Raw genomic sequence first — 20,358 nt, 5'->3', positions numbered from 1 at the left:
TCATGTCAGCAACACGTACATTAAATAAGAAAATTATAAATTGTGCAACGTCTTAGGAAAGTTTGAACGGTATAGTTTTTAACGGAAAATGTCTATGGCAGTAGTACTCAAAAGCTATTGTAGGTGTGCCGTTGTTAAGACAAAACTTCCTCTCTCCACCAAAACAACAACAACAAAAAAAAACACACCAAAACTAAACACATCACCAACAAGACAGTTGTCAAGAAAAATAAATTCAGTATTGCAAAAGATGGTTGAGTGGTAAAACTTTTCCCTGTATAATTATTACACTATGCACACGACTAAAGTGTAGTGTTGGTCAAAATTCATCTGGCGCTGTGCTAGGACTGTGAGATAAGATTATTTATAGATATTGTTTCCGTGAGTTTTCCTGAGAGAGACTTGACTATCAGAGAATTCTTAAATATTTGTGGTATTTTCAGATACCGATTACTTCCTGATAGTGTGGTAACCGGTTTTATCAGTGGTTCTGTAGAATAAGTATTACAACTGATGTGAATAACCAATCTAACTGAGTTGTAGAAAGCGGATGGACACAAGTGTGTAGTGATACAAAAGTGAAATTTATTTAATTAATACATATACAGGAAACAAACAAAACTGAATCTACGTGTGCACAAAACATAAGACAGTACTGCAGTACTGCTTTTTAGTTGCTGAGAGCTCTTTACTAGAAATAGTGCGAAACAGAACTAGTTATGAATTAGAGGATTGATCAATATATTTATGTCAACTCCTGCGGAGTGTGTTTGTCACCAACAAAGCTTGGTTATTCCATAAAGTAACAATATGGCATGCCTTGCCCCCAGCTGTTCCTAAAGCTTAATGCTATAGCTCTAAAGAATTCTCAACTGACACTTTTCATGGAAGAATTCAGAAATATCAAACGGAGAATGGCCTTTGAAAATATGGGACTAGTTTAAGAGTAAGGCGACGGAATTTCAAAGCTCGTTTATCTGCAAGTTATTCGTAGTGACCAGAAACCCACTTGAAGTAATAATGTATTCTCCAGGTGGCTGTATGGGTATTATAACTTTAAAATGCAGTATGGAACAACAAAGATAACCAAAGAAGATCGAAACTTGTTCTATACTTCATTTTAATTAAAGTTCTAATACTCATACCAGTCGTCTTGAGAATACATATCTACACGTTATTTATACTACATTTGTAACAATCGTGTAGTGCGTAAAAGTATCGGTTTTGTGAACAAAAAATATTTATATTTTTAACATTAAAGGGAAATAAACACGTGGTATGTTTTACATTCCAAACCTGTATATATGTGTGTTCTTAACTATATTCATTTTAACCTAATCATGATACAAATACAAACTGAAGATTTAATGAGCTTGTAACGTGAACAAAAAATTATATCCCTACAATAACAATAACTTTCTCACTGTGAAACTCCTAGTTCTCGACATGTGAAAAATATTTCGAACGAGTGTTTTTTGCTAGAGATTTACCAGTCAAACGTGTGAATGTAAAAACATCAATGCAATACGTGTTCCAAATACAATATGTCCCACAATCACTACACATTCTATCCAAACATATAAATGCATAAATCCCACAAAAATTAATATGTATTGGAACAAACAGAATTTTTTCACAACCATTGGAATATTTTATAAATTGGAAAATAAAATCCCTCCTATGAAATCTATGTATATGATAAGACAATACCCTACAGAACAAAGAGTATTAATAAACCGTTATAAGACGTTTTCTTATTAACTCTACGAGTTTAATTTCCAGTCAATTGTTAAATAGAACATGAATAATTAAATAATGTGCACATTGTTGTACTTGTCCTTCTTCAAAAGTATTTTGGTGGATAATATCAGCTACTTGAACAGCAATACTATTATGGTAAATCATTGCTATTATCTCTCCCCCGGTGACTAAGCAGTGAGCCCGAAGACTTATAACATTAAAAATTAGATTTCGATACCCGTGCTATGCACAACACAGTTAGATCATTTTGTAGTTTTTTTTTTCTTACATACAAAACGATTGTATTAGAAAAGAGTTAAACAAAGTCCCTTATGTGATAGACGGTGTGGTTACTCTTAAACTACACATTTTAAGAAAAGTTCGAATCAATTATATGAATATTCCTTCGGAAAAGACATAAGAAGAGGCTGTCCTCCAATCATAAGCCTATTTACGGCGGCATTGCACGCCAAATGGTCGATAATTCGTCATAAACCAAATATATAGGTCCTAAATATATGGTCCTTTTAACCACGTCTCGCACTGCATTATAACGTGCATAACATTGTTCTCTTGGAAACACCCCCAAAATCTGATACTTTTTAAGGAAATAACACGTTGCTGGTAAAGTGCAAAACTAAAAAGAATCTACTTTATTTATTTTTTATTTAAGTTATTTGTCGTACCTTCGAAAATTCTTTAAAATACGTATTTAAAAAATTAAGATTAATTATTTTTGTATAGATGGTTAAAATCAAGTGTATGAATAAGTTTAGTAACTATAACTTTATTGAATGTTTAGGACCTGAATAAGATTCTTGATAACCTTATATATATATATATATCGAAAATGTTCACGAAAAAAATTATTTTATCGGAACTTTTGTTTGAATTTCGCGCAAAGCACGAGGGCTATCTGCGCTAGCCATCCCTAACTTAGCAGTGTAAGACTAGAGGGAAGACAGCTAGTCATCACCACCCACCGCCAATTCTTGGGCTACTCTTTTACCAACGCGTAGTGGGATTGACCGTCGCATTATAACGCCCCAACGGCTGAAAGGGCGAGCATATTTGATGTGACGGGGATTCAAACCGGCAACTCTCGCCGGGCAGCTTTGAAACTTCGAACAGATTTTATTCAAGAGAGCTTGTTTTTAACTTATGGTCCCCCAGTGGCTCAGCGGTATGTCTGTGGACTTACAACGCTAAAAACCGTGTCTTGATACCCGTGGTGGGCAGAGCACAGATAGCTCATTTTGTAGCTTTGTGCTTAATTTAAAACAACTCAACTCTTAACTTATGCTCCTTGCTCACAGTAGCTTAGCGATATATCCTAAGGCTTACAGCACGAAAACTTGGGTTTCAATAGCAGTTATGGGCACACCAGAGATAGCCCATTGTACTGATTCTGTATATTTTATGTATATTAAACTTCAGTTTAAATGAAGCGGACATTTATTTGGAAATTGTTACACACTAAATAAGACGTAAGTTATATTAATCTACACTATTAAGTTAAATAATTCAATATGTATTTTAGTTATAGTATCAATCAGCTGTATAAATATAACAGTACTGTTTATTATATATCCACATAACTACTTCGCAGGGTGTGGATGGTTTTTCACCAAGATTGGTTTGAGGTTCATTATGTCCGTGCGAGAGTGTACACGATTTTTAAGTTTAGCATTTTGTGGTTTCCGATTTTTATGAGCGTTTCCGCCACCGCTTCGCTCCTTTTGATGGATTTCCACTACATTTGTCAAGGAGGCTCATTTGATCCATGTAAAGACATAGATATACATGTTCAGTTTTTCATTTTGCGTTTTACGGTTCTTATGAGCGTTTTTGTACCACTACCTCATCTTCTGTGGATGGATCTTCACCAAATTCGGTATGGAGTTTCATTTGGTTTATTGGGAGACACAAACAAATTGTCTAGTTTTTTGTTTTACGGCTTATATTGGCGTTATTGAGTTTTCACCGTAACTCCTCCCCCTTGATAGATCTTCACCAAATATGAAGGTTTGTTCGGTTATGCGGAGATAAATGAAAATACGCAGTTTCATATTTTGTGTTTTACAGTTTTTATGGGCGTTTTTTACAATTACATGTATGAGAGGCAACTTTAATGTCCTAAGATAACCTATCACTGATCATGAATTTACATATACTCTTCCCAGGGAATGGGTACTTCAGCTAATATCTAATTCGTAATAATAAATTTTTGAAATAGTTATAACTACAGAGGCCAGATGTGATAGGCATAGTACACGAAGCTCCACATGTAAAACTTCTGCTAAATGTTGAGTTAGTCATTATGTAGGTATTCTTGGGTTAAGGACCGTAAAAGCTACTAGAAACAATGGTACCTAACTAATAACCTTGGACAGAGCAACTATAAATTCTTTTTGTAGTTTGCTTGTAACTGATAATTAACTCTATTTGATAATGATTGTAATTATTGTTTTAGAATTTTCTGATGGAATTGTTACTTAAATAATAATGGTTTACAGTTCACGACATCAAAATTAAATACAGTAATAAAAATATTACCCTATTTAACGAAAGTACTTTTTACTCTTAAAACAATGCATGATTTTACCCTTTGTCTTATACACAGGTTCAAAGACAGAGTTCCAGTGATAAATCACCGGTTAGTAACATATTTAACTCAAACTATGTTGTTCCTTAATTTAGCAGTGTAAGACTATAGGGAAGGAAGTTATTCCTCACCATCCCCCGCCAACTCTTGGGCTACCCTTTTACTAACGAATAGTGATATTGACCGAAACATTGTAACGCCCCAATGGCTGAAAGGGCGAGGGTTTGTACAATAGTAGCTCAAGAGTTGACGGCGGGTGATGATTAATAGTTGGTTCCCCTATAGTCCTACTCTGCTAAATTAGATATGGCTAGCACATATAGCCCTCATGTAGCTTTGCGCGAAATCCAAAACAAAATAATTTCATGAACAGTACTTTTCTAACAGAGACCTAGGAAAAGTACTTCCTATGCCCCTCTAGTCATCAGAAATAACTAAAATCTTCTCACCAAAATATGCATAAAAGCAACGTACAGCTATCAGTAGTTCAGTTATACCTCCTTCCAGCTACTATCAGTCAAATATGGTTTACTTAACTGTGTTTAACACAAAGTATAAATGAAACCTGCGACCACAAGTTCCTCGACACCTAGTTCAATTAGCTAACTCTATGAATTTAAACCAAAAGGAAACAAATCACCGCCTATCAGAGCAGACAACAGGACCAGTTATCTACAAAAACAAAAGTAGAAAACTATCCATAACTATTTCAGCATAACGTACCAATATTTCCATTAAGAATCCAGAAATTTATAGCAAACACGAAATTTAGACTACCTTCAAAAGAGGCAGAATACTTGAACAAATTTTAGCAAAAAAAATTACAGCATTTATCTGTGAGCAGAGAAATGCTCTACATGCACTTAATTTTAAATGTGGTGAAGAATATGTCAGGAAAACAAAAGAAAATCGTTAAATATTAGTGTTCAGGAGCAAAGATGAATGCAAGATTAGGTCGACAACGAATCCCCATCATCCACCATGAAACACAGAATGTTATGTACTAAAGATATAGGTTGGAAAATTGTTACAGTTATTGATCGAGAGTAAACCGACACTAGAAGAAAATCAAAAGAAGGCCTTTAGATACAAATCAGAATCATAGTTCCAGGAAATAGAATGAATAGAGAAATAGTTGCACATAGTACTCCTTAATCATACTGGCAAATAGGACGCCCTTTAAAATCTAATTTTAGAGGATAATGACGTAATTGACACTGGGACCTAAGTATCGTTTCATTTATTACATTTTAAAATTGTTTTAAATGTTTGTACACATTGCAGCTTGATAAGACTTAAGTGATAATTAGGTGTAAAGTTAAGGTTTAAACGCCGGTGAAATATTGAAAATAAATCAATAAACATATAACTTTTTAAAAGACAAGATAACTGCAGATTAATTTTTCTTCTCCTTCCTCTTAATCTGCAGATTGCGTCTCGAAGCCATAACCTTTAAAGTATTATCTAACTTATATAAGAGCCACTATGTGTCACGTCGCGTCACTCTTAATTTCTCGAAACAAGAATAATCATAAAAGTCAAAATACATTTATTTAGATATAATAGTTCGGTTACTATCTGCTCATTACTGTGTTAATGTTGGAGGTGCAAGGAAAACGTGAAGGGGATGCCGTGAAACATTATAAGTGTAGTAAGTGTTGGTATAATAATGCTAAAGCAAAGACGTACATTTATTACATAGAGTAAAACAATATTAGGTTGTACTTTTGTTGATAAACAGCAATACATAAAAAAACATTGTTGAACGTACTGTCACCGAAAGGCATTGGCTTTTCCTTACATTAGAAATTGTTAACCTAATTGAATTTTACCAATAAATGTTCTTTAAATACGCCACGAATTTATTATATGAATTATCTTAATTCTGATAGCGTTACGAAGGAACATAACAATGTTTGGCTGCTTCGACTGCACTTTTTTTGCTTCTTTGTTAGTCGAGCTTGATTTTGCAAAATTTATTAATTACAGTTAGCTACGAAATGTTAAGTTAGAGTATAGTATGGGGTAGCAGGTGGTAGCATTTGTTCCGTCGTTTTTGATGGGCTGTACTTTAGTACTGTTTACATAATAATGGTTCATGGAACCTTTTGTCTTTCATTGTTTAGCTCAACTGACAAGTGATGATATTGAATAAAAAGCTTATATAGTACCGACTTGTAGAACACAAAAGATCAGTCTGAAATTATGTTTTCACATCCCTTTGATTTTGATCTACAATGGACATATTAAGAGAAATGTGATAAAACACATTTGCCGTTAACCTGCTTATATCTGACGTCTATAATTTTAATTATTTGATTTTTTTTCATCCTACCTTTTTGTTACTTCAATCTTCTAACTTAGATTATTATAGGTAACAGTTAATTATTTCATTAATACATTTCATTCAACAATCAACAATATTTTGCTACTTAATATGCTGTAGAAATGCACTCTATAGATTCAATTAGAACTTATTATTTAAACCATTTGGAACTTTGTACTGTAATTTACCGATTGTGTTTTAGTGTTTCAAGAGGCTGTAAAGCGAAACGTGTTTGTACAATTAAAGGAAAACAATAGTATGGAGTTATAAGGTCGTTTATTTCTAGTATTAAGTTGTTATAAAAGTTAGTAAATTAAATGATAAATAACTTTATCACACCAAATCTATTATTGTTCTTTACTTGGATTCAACGTTTCTCTTTACAGCTTTTTCAGAAGCATAACACTAAAACACAAACGCTTCTCATGAACTACAAAACGAAACACTTTCGTTTATTTCTTGCTAAAACTTCTTTTTATGGCAGTATGCACAGCAAAAATTACATAATAAGTCATTAGACTAATGTTGAAGCATGCCTGACCAATGTTATGAGTCTGATCTAATGGTTTTCTCACCTGATCGATTTTTATTTTTTAACGCTTTTTTCCAGTTAGTGTCATAATTTCACAGGACGAAGAGGTCTTTAAAAAATGGGAAGCTTATAGCTAAGTGAAACCCTATATTTTAACGTAATCCTTTAGCTTGTAAGTTTATTTTGACGTTAGAAGTTGTTTTTGGTTAGTATTCTATTCAATACTGCTAACTTATTTCTCGACTGCACAATGTATCCACTAACTTGACAATTTTACTTTTCCATTGCATCTCAAATATTAAAAAGTTTCTGAAAATTGAAGGAAATATCTTGTAGAATACAACACAAACAGGAAATATCTTGTAGGATACAACACAAACAGGAAATATCTTGTAGGATACAACACAAACAGGAAATATCTTGTAGGATACAACACAAACAAATTCGTGAATTATCGTAAAAATTCTTACCAACATCTTCAGAAAAAAAAGTATTCATATCTTTCAAAGTTTTCAATCAGGTTTGTGTAGCGCACTGTGTGGATTTACGCTCAGCAACACAACCTTTTTACCATGTATAATCTTTAATCCAGTGAGCACCCAAGAGGTAACAATATTGCTTTAGAAAACTGCAAACGTAATTAACATCGATTTTACTTCCTATTGTTGAGATAAAAGTGTAAATAACCTATGTTATTATATTTCTTTCTGTTTGTTTACTGCTTGAATTGGTGACACCATCTTGACTTTCATTAGGAAAGAAAATTTATAGAAAAACACATATCAGAGTAATAACATTTTCAAGTCATTTCGACACGACGTGAAGCAAAATATACAACTTTTGTACTTACAGGTTTGTTTAATTATACTCCATTCACCCGATAGGAATAAAATCACCTGGTATGCATATTTTATCTCAGTCATATTTGTTATGCCACTGATGTGCGAAATTCCAAAACAAACAAGTATTTACAGTACAAGTGGGCATCAGAAATCGTCACCAGGGTATAGTTGTATGTATGCATTCAGTTTTTTCCTTTGTCTTCTCCCACGTAGATTTCGTGTGAAGGTCTATCATAATTATATTGATAGCATCTGAAGAACTTGAGATTTAAATGTGGACATTCAGTTCACTATCGTAGAAAATTTCCATCAAATATTTTTGGAAATTGGATCTGAAACATTTATACACTTAAAACTGCATTATATTAAACAAATATTTGTGTAATGTGATTACAGTCTTGACAGTTTAGTTTTGAGATTGAATCCTATATATCACATTACATATCACGTCCAATTACATTGCTACGCTGTTTTAGAAGTACCTTCTCTAAACATTTTTATTGATAAGATATTCAAGCTCGTGAGACTTTGTATTGTTTTTCATATTTTCTGATTCGAATAAAATTGGGATGGTTTAAACTCCTCGGTTTCTTATGCGTACAGATGTCTTTAAAAATGGTCACGACAACTATATTCACATCAATATTGGGAAAATAAACCAAAACATAAAGTTGGTATTTCAGACAGAAACAATTTCTGACTTGATTTACAAAGTGTGGGTTAATAAATAGTTTTATTCTGAATATAAATTAAACTATGTAACACAAATTATGTTCATAGATAGTATGTGTTATTTCTTAATTGCTTATGGTGTAAAAGTACAGAAAATGGCCATTATTCACTTCAAACTTTGCTTTTGTGACCTGGATAATGCAATTTAGAAATTATCCTATTTTCTGTGTAAAAACGGGCTAATTTGCACATGTTCATTTACATAAAGTCTGAGTAAAACAACATATGAATCAAGATTTACATGTATTTATACTATGTTATACAAAAATAAACAAAAATGTTTAGAAGCGAGTAGTTTTTCGAGATTTACGACTGTAATATAAATTACTTTCACGTATCAGCCCCCAAATATAGTCTCCCATCATGTTTTCGTTATACGCTTTCCAGGTCACAAAAGAAAAGTTTGAAGAGAAAAATAAGTCTTTTCCATTTACTTTAGGCATAAGTAATTGGGAAATAACACTTTCTGCCCAGGAACAAGAAAAAGTAAAAATTTTGTTACATAGTGTTATTTATTGTCTCTATTGTTTCTTTACCCCTGAGTGAAACAGTGGCATATCTGCGGACTTACAACGCAACAAACCGGGTTTCGATACCTATGGCGGACAGAGCTCAGATAGTCCGCTGTGTAGCTTTGTACTTATTTTTAAAAACAACAAACAATCCGACTTCTTTGAGATGCTTTTTGTTGGAAAAAAAACTGTAAACTGTAGCAATTGTATAAAAATAATTTTCTACGATTGTGTTTATTTGAAGTTAAGCACAAAGCCACAGAATAGGTTATTTGTGCTCTGTTTGCTTGTTTTGAATTTCGCGCAAAGTTACACGAGGGCTATCTGCAGTAGCCCTCTCTAATTTAGCAATGTAAGACTAGAGGGAAAGCAGCTAGTCATCACCACCCACTGCCAACTCTTGGGCTACTCTTTTACCAACGAATTGTGGAATTCACCGCAACATTATAACGCCCTCACGGGTGAAAGGACAAGCGTGTTTGGTGCAACAGGGATTCGAATCTGTGACCTGCAGATTACGAGTTGAACACCTTAACCCACCTGGCCATGCCGGGCCTGCTCGCACCGACTACTGACTACTCTGTTTCTAGCATTGTTAGTCCGCAGGCATATCGCTGTGCCACTGAGAGACTCCATGATTTTGACCTGCGAAGAATTAGTACAAAAATCATGAAATACATTCATTCCGAACGTACAGTTTCATGTGAAAATGAATTCGATTTGAATATTCGTTACGGAGCTTAAATATTAATACTTTGTATTCGTTAAACACTATCGTACCGAACGTGATCCTATGCCCGTAGATTTACGATTTGCAACCCGTTGTCGTAAAACCTCACTTTGTATTTAAATATTCGGCCAGACAGTAATCGCTCGAACTTAGCAGTGTATGATGCTGATTAGTTGCCCTTCCCGTGGGCTATCAATTCAAAATTAGGAAAGGCCTTGGTAAAATGTCAGTGCGTAGTTTTTCGATAAAATTTTGAAACACATAAAACGTTGCTTGTCCACAACATAAAAAACACCAACATGTGACAAAATTTGCATTAAACGTTTTTCATCCCTGACAAAGCACAATAGACGTAAACCCTGTATTTTCAAGTTACTAAACAACATTCTATGTATTGTGGCTAAAAATGTTGACTTTATTAGAAGCTGGTTATTTTAATGGTGCGTATTAAAAAAAAAACCCATCTTAAATAAAGTATTTCCAGCTTAAATCTACTATTTGGAAATAAACTGAATATTTCACACCTTATTATAATAAAAATCGTTAAGGACTGTTTAAAGGGACATACATCCCTGAAAACGCTATTGTGCTATAATATAAGAAACAAGTGTCTCTGTGAATGCCTGTACAGAATTAGACGTTTTTGTCCAGTTATCTTTAACGCGAATGTTATTTGAATTAATCTTATTATTCTCAGTTTTGAAAGAAGTATATATATATTATTATTAACTGTTGTAATCAATATGATAAACAACTTCAAACAAATCTTATTTTGCTTAGCCTACTCGAAATTTCTGCTTAAGACCTTTTTAACTGTGTTTAATGCGAAATTTAATTAATTATGTATTTATATATTTCTCGGTAATCGTTTTGATGTGTTACTTATATCTAAGGGCAATTGTATATTTTTAAAACATTACAAATAACAGCATAGATTTTCGGTAATATGAACAACGACGCTCACAATTGATACAAAAATATAATTTTTAGCTCCTTTCTGATGTTTTAAAAAGTAATTTGTTAAAGCAGTTTATTCACTTTTGAAACATAAGTAAAAATATAATTTTTTTTACTTTAAAAAAGTTTATATTTTCTAACGGTGTTTGTTTCATGATGTTACCGGCAAATAGCGACTGCAAACTATAACGTTTATAGAAATTACCTCTTTCTTTTCACAGCATTCGTTTTTTTGTGACTTTAGGCATTTTTTAATTCCCATATCATTACTAGCATCCATAGGTTTCCTTCATCAGCTGTGGTCACTATGTGGTTTAGACTCCTTCTTTTGCTGACGGATGATGCTTAAACTGTCTTTTATTTCTTGTACATTAAGATAATTTTCAGTAAGATATAATTACACTTTTATCGACCACAGCTCGTAACGAGTGTCTTGTTTCTTCGAATACCGTTTTCGCGCCACGTTGAAGTTAACGTGTACGCAATCTCACGAGTATCAAGAATGTGATCACGTGACTTGACATCTTCCTGGTTTCGATAGGAGTGTGCAGAGCCAACCAGGACGATCCAAAAAGCGAAAGCGCGCTCGAGTAACGAAGCATGTGTTCTTGTTTATGCCAACACTACAAATCCTGCGTGTTTCAGAAAATGCTTTCAACAGTTTAAACCTTTATCCTCGTTGACTTATTAGGTAAGATTCATCGTAGTATAGGGCTAGCTTAATGCTTTGTTCGTGTTCCTCCTCAACGAGCGGAAATTTGAAACTGTCGACAAAGTGAAAAACAAAAAGGTAAAGTTAGTTATTATTGTCACAAGTTAAAAATACTGCAATAGGTAGTGGCTTAAATTATGCCAATTTATTGTTTTAAATAGATAAGTGTTATGGAGTACAAATACTACTTTGCTAATGTAGGCTGAGTCATTCAAACTAATTTTTTTTTTATTCTCGATGTTCGCAACTATTCTTATCCGCTTATCTCAAATCAAAGTTTTAATGTACAAAGTCTGCTTAGTAAATGTGATTAAGGCATAATATTGACTAGAATAGTTAAGATTTAGTAACAAAAAATGCTCACAAGACGTACATCTGAAAGTTGAGTAGCAATAGAATAGGGTGAAGTTCTTTAAGAAAATCTTCATTAGTAAAATTGTGACTCTCAAACATTGAATTGGATCATTTAAAGATTACCTAATTCGAGTTACGACGTGTTGTAGTTCTAAACACAACCCGTTTATTTAAAATTATACCGAGTGTTAATCGCACTTTATAAGAACGATGCTCCAGATTTTGTACTACCCTAGGAACTATTTCATCCAACGTAGATCATTCACACTGTGAAACCATATTAATATCTATTTCCATTGTAACAAGTCTTTTCGAATAACTTAGATCGATTTTAGACTGAACATCTTGACAATTTTCCCACAGACTTTTACTGTATGTGGACTTGGGCTACCAAAACCATAATCAACTCTTAAATGGCGGTCATCATCAACTTGTGCTGCTACCTACAACATTCCCGCTGTTTAAGGGTTAAGCAAGCTAAAGACACACAATTCCGGTGGAACTACATCGAATACTTAACGAGTATATTATACAGTTATTGATACTGTAATTTAAAGCTTCCTCGTACCACAGACATTAAAATCGAGGTGTGGCAGGAAGCTTGTGAATTTCTGGTTTGTAAACTTTGGCTACTTCAAATCCTTTTGTTATTTTCTTCATATGAATAGTATATAACCGACTTCACCACAGTATTATTTTTAAGTCGGAGGCTGGGTTGGTTAAGGTTTTGGTTTGAAATCCTTAACTGTCTTAAATGCACTATTATGTGAGTTTCCTGCTTTTTAAAAGTGCATGGAAGGCTTGCGTTTTCCAAATGTTCTGTCGTTTGGTTCTAAATTGTTCTACAATAGCTCTGTAATAATATTTCTTTTCGTAAAGGTTTTTGATATGCCTCCAATCATAAATCTGTCAGTAGAAGCATTTTACGTCAATTGCGATATTAGTCTAGTGTATAGGTGTTAAACATGTTGTTTTGCTGAAACACTACAGTGTTAGCATGTGTTAACAGTTTTTATACAGTGTCATCAAACCTCTGTAAGAATGTGAGGATTAAGGTATTAATAAACCTTTGATTGAAACTTTCAATCAAACAATATTATTTGAGCTTACCAATGAGATTTTCTGTATATGTTTTTGTTATAGCTAACAACACAGTATAAACTACTTTGCAGTTTTAGTTTCTATATATAGTTTAAAATGTTCTTGCAAACATAAATTTGTTGTGTTTAGTGTTCTCTTTCAAAACGTATGATGAAGATAAATAAAAAACGATGGCATACATGATAAATTACATACATTAGCATAGAACGTACATAAATCATTTGATAGGTAACTTGGAAATGTTTGTATTTCAGTTCTAAATTTTAAGTGGTTTAGTGTATTGTATTATTTATACGTGATACAAGTATATGGGCATATATTTAATTTGGGGTTAGTCAGAAATTATGAAAACTATAAACTGTATATACATAATATATATATATGCATTTCGATATACCTTTGCTCTTTGTTGAAAAACCGCGAGATTAGGTTCAACGACACCTGTGATTCTATGTGTTAATTAATATACTCGTAACTAGATCCTGATTTCATCATAGAATATGTGTTTTTATGAGAATATCAGCGGATCTCGTGATTGGTCTGCACGAGAAGGTAAAAGACTGCTTATGAAGCATTGAAGTTACAGATGCATTGTAGATTATTCTTATTTAGTGAATTTATAAGGCCGGCAATGTAAAGTTGAGAATATGTCCTGTTCCGTATTACAATTTCAAATAGCTGAAAACTGAGTTAAATTCTAATTTAGGTTTAAGAGTTAAATAAATGTCAATATATATCAAGTTCGTGATACTTGCAACAAGATTGATACACTCAGTTTCTTTGTTAATACAAATATAACTTGATATCCAAACAATACAATTTACAATAACTTTTATTACAAATACTGACTGATACCATAACTTTGAGTTCTTCATTTTCCGCTTATCACTCGTCGAGTTTTTCGCTATTGAAGTTATATAATGTATTTGTGAAAATGCTAATGTCCGATGCGAATCCGCTGAAGTTAATATATCTGAAGTTTCCGATTAATAAGTGTTAGTCACAGTTATAGCTTCCGGAGTTTGTAGTACACCAACTATTGCAAACCAATAATATATATTATATTTTGGCGTGTCGCGTTGGCTACATTTATAGGCGTCAGGAGATTTTCTAGAAATTTCAGCCTTTACAAGAATATAGATAATACATTAGTGTTTGCGTTCATTCTTACACATGAGAATTTTCTACAATTCTAGTGCATAGGCGGGAATTTCGCTATGTAGATTTAACTGCATAAGTTATATACATTTCAAAAAATAAGTTTAACTTATACAAGATTTGACACTAAATAGATATACAATAGTAAATCTGTCACACTATTGTCAGTTTCTGACTTTTGTCATGTAACGTTACACTATTGTCAGTTTCTACTTTTATCGTGTATGATTACATTATTATCAGTTTCTTGCTTTATTTTGTGTAACGTTACAATATTGTCAATTTTCGCTTTAGTCAGGTAACGTTACACTATCGTTCAGTTTTTCACAGTTATTCACAGTTACAGCTTCCGAGGTTTATAGAATACCAACTACAACAAACCAATAATCTAAACAGTCTCTTGTGCGTCACGTTGGTTACATTTATAAGGGTAATGAGAATTGCTAGAAATTTCAGCCTGCACGACAATATAGACAATACACTGGTGTTTACGTACACACGTGTACTGAGGTTTCTTATGGTCGGAACTCTTTTAATGTTTTAATGAATAGGCAGAAATTTGGCAATTCAGATTTAACAGCATAAGCTATTTACCTTTTTATAGATAAATCTAATTTAAACAAATATATATATTAAAATAGATATATGATAGTAAATTCATCATATTCCTAGGTTCTAAAGATCACTATCATAGCTCAGGGCTTTTTGTGAGTTTTTATGGGGCCAGATTCTATACAACAGATGTCTGCAACTTGTTGGTGATAAGTGTTGTTGTTGTTTTTGAATTAAGCACAAAGCTGCACAATGGGCTATCTGTGCTCTGCACATCACGGGTATCGAAACCCGGTTTTTAGCATTATAAGTCCGCAGACATACCGCTGAGCCACTGGGAGGTGTGATAAGTATCAACAGCATCTACTTGTCTTAAAATGATATATTCAAAACAACCCAAACCTATGTACAAAAATTCGTTATACTATTGATTATTACAGTTGTATCTAAAGCTTTAAATAACTGTATCCTTTATGTCAGAGTCCACACAGGCGGGTTCAAGTATTTTAGAACATCCTTTGACAAATTCTACTTTATCTGTGTTGAACAATACCACTGCGAAACTCACTTTAGATATTGCCTGTTACGGCTAAACTAGCAATCATGCAGTCTAACTTCTCTTCCACTAACTTACTTTAACTTCTTTCATTCCGAATCTGCACGTATTTATAACATGCACAGAAAAATCTAGAACTATTAAGCCCTCTAGTGACAACAATATCAATTGACAAGAAAAACATAGAAGCTTCAGTAACATCATCAACGGCATTACAAATGCTTATTTAGTATATTTCAGGGTTTTCGGTTTTGGTAATTGTAAAATTAATAGGTTTCTCTAGAAATATTTAAGTTAAAGCATAAAGTTAAAAGACTGTAAGAATGAGAATTTGACGAAGCACAAGATATAATAATTCAGAAACTTGCTATCAATTTGTTTGATTGTTAAATGTCCACCTATCATTTTCTTTTGTTTTCGTTTTTTCCTTCGTTAATTCACCACAAAAGTCGTTGTATTTGAAAACTGATATTATGTATGCGTGTATATAAAATGCCTAATTCACTACTATGTTCGTCGTGAGCCAACTGGCCTGATGAGTACTGTCCTTATTGGCATTGGATGTTGTAGATGTAGTGTGTTTGACATAACATGTTTTGCTTTGCTTTCAGTCATGTGTTCGTAAAAACTAATGTAGTTTTCTCACTTCAAAGCTGTAGTTGCTTGATCCTCTCTGGGATCAAGAAAAGTACCTTATTAATTCGCCAGATCTTGTGAATGATTGTAAAGTTAATTAAAACATATGATAATAATAAACATTAAATAAAAGCAATATCACTTATGTTAAAAGTAATGACGTGTTTTTAATTCTTACCCTATAAATCTGATGTGTAAATAAGTTAAATAAAACTGATAAGTACAATTTACTTAAGTAATTTGGTTCACATGATAACTGTCTTTGTTAATGAAAACTTATATTTCTATTGTGTAACCGATTTACTGTTATGTATTTATTTTGCTATCGATGCTTGTTTTAGTTGAATATACATTTAGAAATGCATGTAACTTATATTGTAAAATGCTTATTGCAAAAGTCTCGCCTAGTCACTACATTTGTAAAAGATTCTTGAGTGTAAGAATCAACAATGTACTATGTGTGTATATAATACTAGCAACTGCTGGTATTGTTGCCAACTGAACTTTTGAGAACCTCGCCTTAAACTTTATACATTGAAACGCTCCGAGAGATAGTTTTATATTGTTGGTTTGCTACAGTTAGTATACTATAAATCTCAGAAGCTATAATTGTGATAAACGCTTATTAATAGGAAAACTACAAACATTTGTTTAGGAATGTTTATAGATTTCGAACATTACAAACCTTCCAACTACAAAAAATTAATTTCGGACGTTAATATTTATACGAGGACATTACGCATCTTCGTCTAAAAAAAACAACTCATTTGTGAAGAAGCTAGCTTCTTCCTGTCAAGTGAAGGGTATCTGTTTATCAACATAGAATTAATTCGCTCGTCGTGAACCGTTGATAAAATATTCAGTTCCAGACCAAATGTAAGATTCAGTACTGTTTGTAAAATTGTGATACTTTTGTAAACACATCATGTTTTATAATAACTGTTATTATAAATTATATTGTTGTTTGCATATTAAAATATATTTGCGTTAAGAAAGAAATTGTGTGTATCAATCTTGTCGGCAAATATCTTAAATTTGATACATATCGACATTCAATTAATTTCTAAGTGAAAATTTAATTTTTTTGGCTACTTAAAAACGTAATACGCAACATAATAAATTGAAAGCTTGTCCGAGATAAATTATAATGCGTAACAATCGTTTAGAGAATCGGTTTTTCAAACTATGATCCATAGTTATTTGGGACTCCACGAGGAAATTTTAAAATGTTAATATTTTTTTTCACCAAAACTTCAAAATTGAATCAGAACAGGCTGAACAAAAAAGTAAAATATATCTTTAATATAACACGTTTATCACGTATTGGGCTTTTAATATTTTATTCTACCTAACGCCAGACGCCTTTATTTAGCTTAGGAGAAGTTTTCGCGGTGAAAGTGTTAATACAATCTCAATTAACTTTATATATGTAAAAACGGCTGGTATTGGTTGAGAAATTTTTTATGTAGAGGAGCGAACAACGTGTCGACCTTCTTCGGTCATCGTCAGGCTCACAAAGAAAGAAAGAGGTAACTGACCGATAGCTGACCATATGTTTGATGAGGGTTGTGTAATTGAGTGTAAGACTATAGAGGGCGTGCTTAGATGCTTGATTATATTTATTAATGTAGGTATAAAGGTGTTCCTTTGTATTGGTTTTCTTTCTTTGTGAACCTGACAATGACCAAAAAAGGTCGAAACGTTCTTCGCTCCTCTACTTAAAAAAATTTCTCAACCAATACCAGCCGTTTTTACATATATATTTTTCTCTACAAATGGGTTTTCTCGTTACCACGGATTATTATTTCACTCACTTAACTTTAACAGTGACACCAATGGTTGCCAGTCAATATGGCACTATCTCAAGATTACGTGCATCATCGGATATGCAAGATACCCAAGTAATTTTTGTATGAAACATGGGTTAACCTTAAGTAGTGATGCCAACTTTCTTTTAAAAGCCAAATCTGAATTAGCGGCTAAATCTCGAAGGAAATGAAACATGACGTCATGGTTGAAACTTATCCAGATTTGAAACATAATGATGCAGTTAGATGCCGTATCAATTGTTTGAATTTTAAAGAATATTTATATGAAGTATAATTATATTTATGGTAATTATAATTGGTAATGGTTAGGTTAAGGCGTTTGACTTGTAATCTGAGGGTCGCGGGTTCGAATCCCCGTCACACCAAAAATGCTCGTCCTTTCAGCCGTGGGAACTTTATAACGTTACGATCAATACCACTGTTCATAGATTAAAGAGCAACTAAAGAATTGGCGGTAGGTGGTGATGATTAGCTTCCTCCCCTCTAGTCTTACACTGCTAAACTAGGGACTGCTGGCGCAGATAGCCCTCGAGTAGTTTTGCGCGATATTAAGAAAACTAAACCAATCGTTCGAGATTTAGATGCACGTCAGATTTGGCTTAATATTTTGTTATTTGGCTTAAAAATATATGTTAAAAAACAAAAAAAATTGTAAAAATAATCGGTCACCCTTTTCCTTTAGAATTATATATATTTTTTTATTTTAGGTCAACATGTCATTGTATGATGATAAAACTGAAATGCTTGATCGAGTATTCATTACGAAGCTTTTCTCTGTCCATAAAAATACTTTTGAAGTGTCAAAGATATAAGAATACGTTTTTAGACAAATGAATAATTAGTTGTCACCCTTACAATGGATAAGTGGCTGAATAGTAGTAATAAATCTGATACGAGTAAAAATCTAAGTAGGCCTAAACCTAATACGAATTAATTGGAATTGTCGTGTGCAAGCACTACAACGCAGGATGATGCAAGAAGTACTGAAACAAGAAAGAAAATAAAGTATGATGAAAGTTTTATGGAATATAGTTTTACATGGAGAGGTAATGAAGATGGATCTAGTGGGTTGTGTATTGAATGTGGAACAGTGTTGAATAACAGTAGTTTGCATCCAGCAAAGTTAAAACAGCATGTAGAAACCAAACACTCCCAATAAAATCTCCAACTTCCGAGTATTTCCATCAGGACAACAAAGGTGCTCTTATTGCTTCATATCGTGTTAGTTACCGTATTGCATAAACAGGTGAAGCTCATAAAACTGCAGAAAATTTGATAAAACCATGAGCAAAATATTTGGTATAGTGCACGATTGATGAGAAATTTCTTAAAAACATTAACTCTGTACCCCTTTCTGACAACTCGGTTTCTCGAAGAATCAAGGATATGTCAGCACATTGTTTAACGGAGTTAATAAGGTGAGTGAAAGCGAGTCCAACTTTTTCGCTTCAGATGGATGAAACAACACATGTCGCAGGTTATGCGATGTTGCTTGTGTTTGTTCGCTATATTCACGAAGCTAGTTTTGAAGAAGACATGCCAATTTGCAAACCTTTGCCTACTGAAACAAGAGGAGAAGAAATATTTAAACTGATCGATTTATTTATGGAAGAACATGAAATCCAATGACAACTTTGCTCAAGTATTTCCAATGATGGGGCTGCAGCTATGATTAGAAAATTTTCAGGCACAGTGGCATGCATAAAAAAGAAAAATCGGACATGGAGAGTATCCACTACTGTCTTCATCGTCATGCACTTGCAATGAAACGAATGCCAGAAAACTTGAAAGAGGTATGAGTAATGTCATAAAAATAGTTAATTTTATAAAATCAAGACCACTTAATGCGAGGATCTTCAGTTTACTTCGTGAGGATATGGGAATTTTGTATAAAAATTTGCTGCTTCATACTGAAGTTCGATGGCTTTCTCGGGGAAAAGTGCTTGCTCTGTTTTATTAACTGCGTGAGGAGATAGGTTTCTTCTTATCTGAATGTAATTTTTCACTTGCTCACAAATTAAGGAACAAATGCTGAATACAAAATGTAGTTTACCTTTCGGACGTATTTGCCTATCTAAATGAAGTGAATGCTACAATGCAGGGTACCAGGGTAACATGCTTCAAAACTCAGAGTAAAATGAAAGCGCTTCAACTTAAGCTAAAACTTTGGGGTGAATTTATACTTATGGAAGAACTTGTTTGTTTCGAAAATCTCAGTGATTTTTTTACTTATGAATGAAATTTTCTTAAGTGAAGATGCAAACGTTTCAGTCTTGCAGCACATATCTGATTTGTGTACAACTACTGGGGAGTACTTCCCTCCTGCTTTAGAAAAATATACTGTGGATTCAAAATCTGTTTGTTGACTCTGCAAATACCAACGATTTGCTTTTGAAATAGAAAGAACAGCTTATAGAAATTTCAACTGATTGCACCCTAAAAACAAATTTTCAGCAGAAAGAAATTACACAATTTTGATTCAAA

General features: G+C 33.1%; 1 protein-coding gene across 3 annotated transcripts in view; it reads left to right on the top strand.

Annotated features, from left to right (window-relative positions):
* Nucleotides 1–20,358, top strand: part of LOC143247358 (excitatory amino acid transporter-like) — a 63,332-nt gene that overhangs the window by 4,036 nt on the left and 38,938 nt on the right. The window contains exon 1 of one of the 3 annotated variants that reach the window (XM_076495299.1): nucleotides 11,536–11,667. The exons of 1 other annotated variant lie outside the window; for it this stretch is intronic. The gene's annotated coding sequence lies outside the window, so the exon portion shown is untranslated. Of the gene's footprint in view, nucleotides 1–11,535; nucleotides 11,767–20,358 lie in introns of those variants that run through there. One more of the 3 variants, XM_076495289.1, reaches the window with a different exon arrangement.

The sequence above is a fragment of the Tachypleus tridentatus genome, chromosome 1, assembly GCF_004210375.1.
Source record: "Tachypleus tridentatus isolate NWPU-2018 chromosome 1, ASM421037v1, whole genome shotgun sequence".
Classification (NCBI taxonomy): Eukaryota; Metazoa; Arthropoda; class Merostomata; order Xiphosura; family Limulidae; genus Tachypleus; species Tachypleus tridentatus.
Note: the sequence above shows the minus strand (reverse complement) of the source record. Positions and strands in the feature narration are given on the sequence as shown.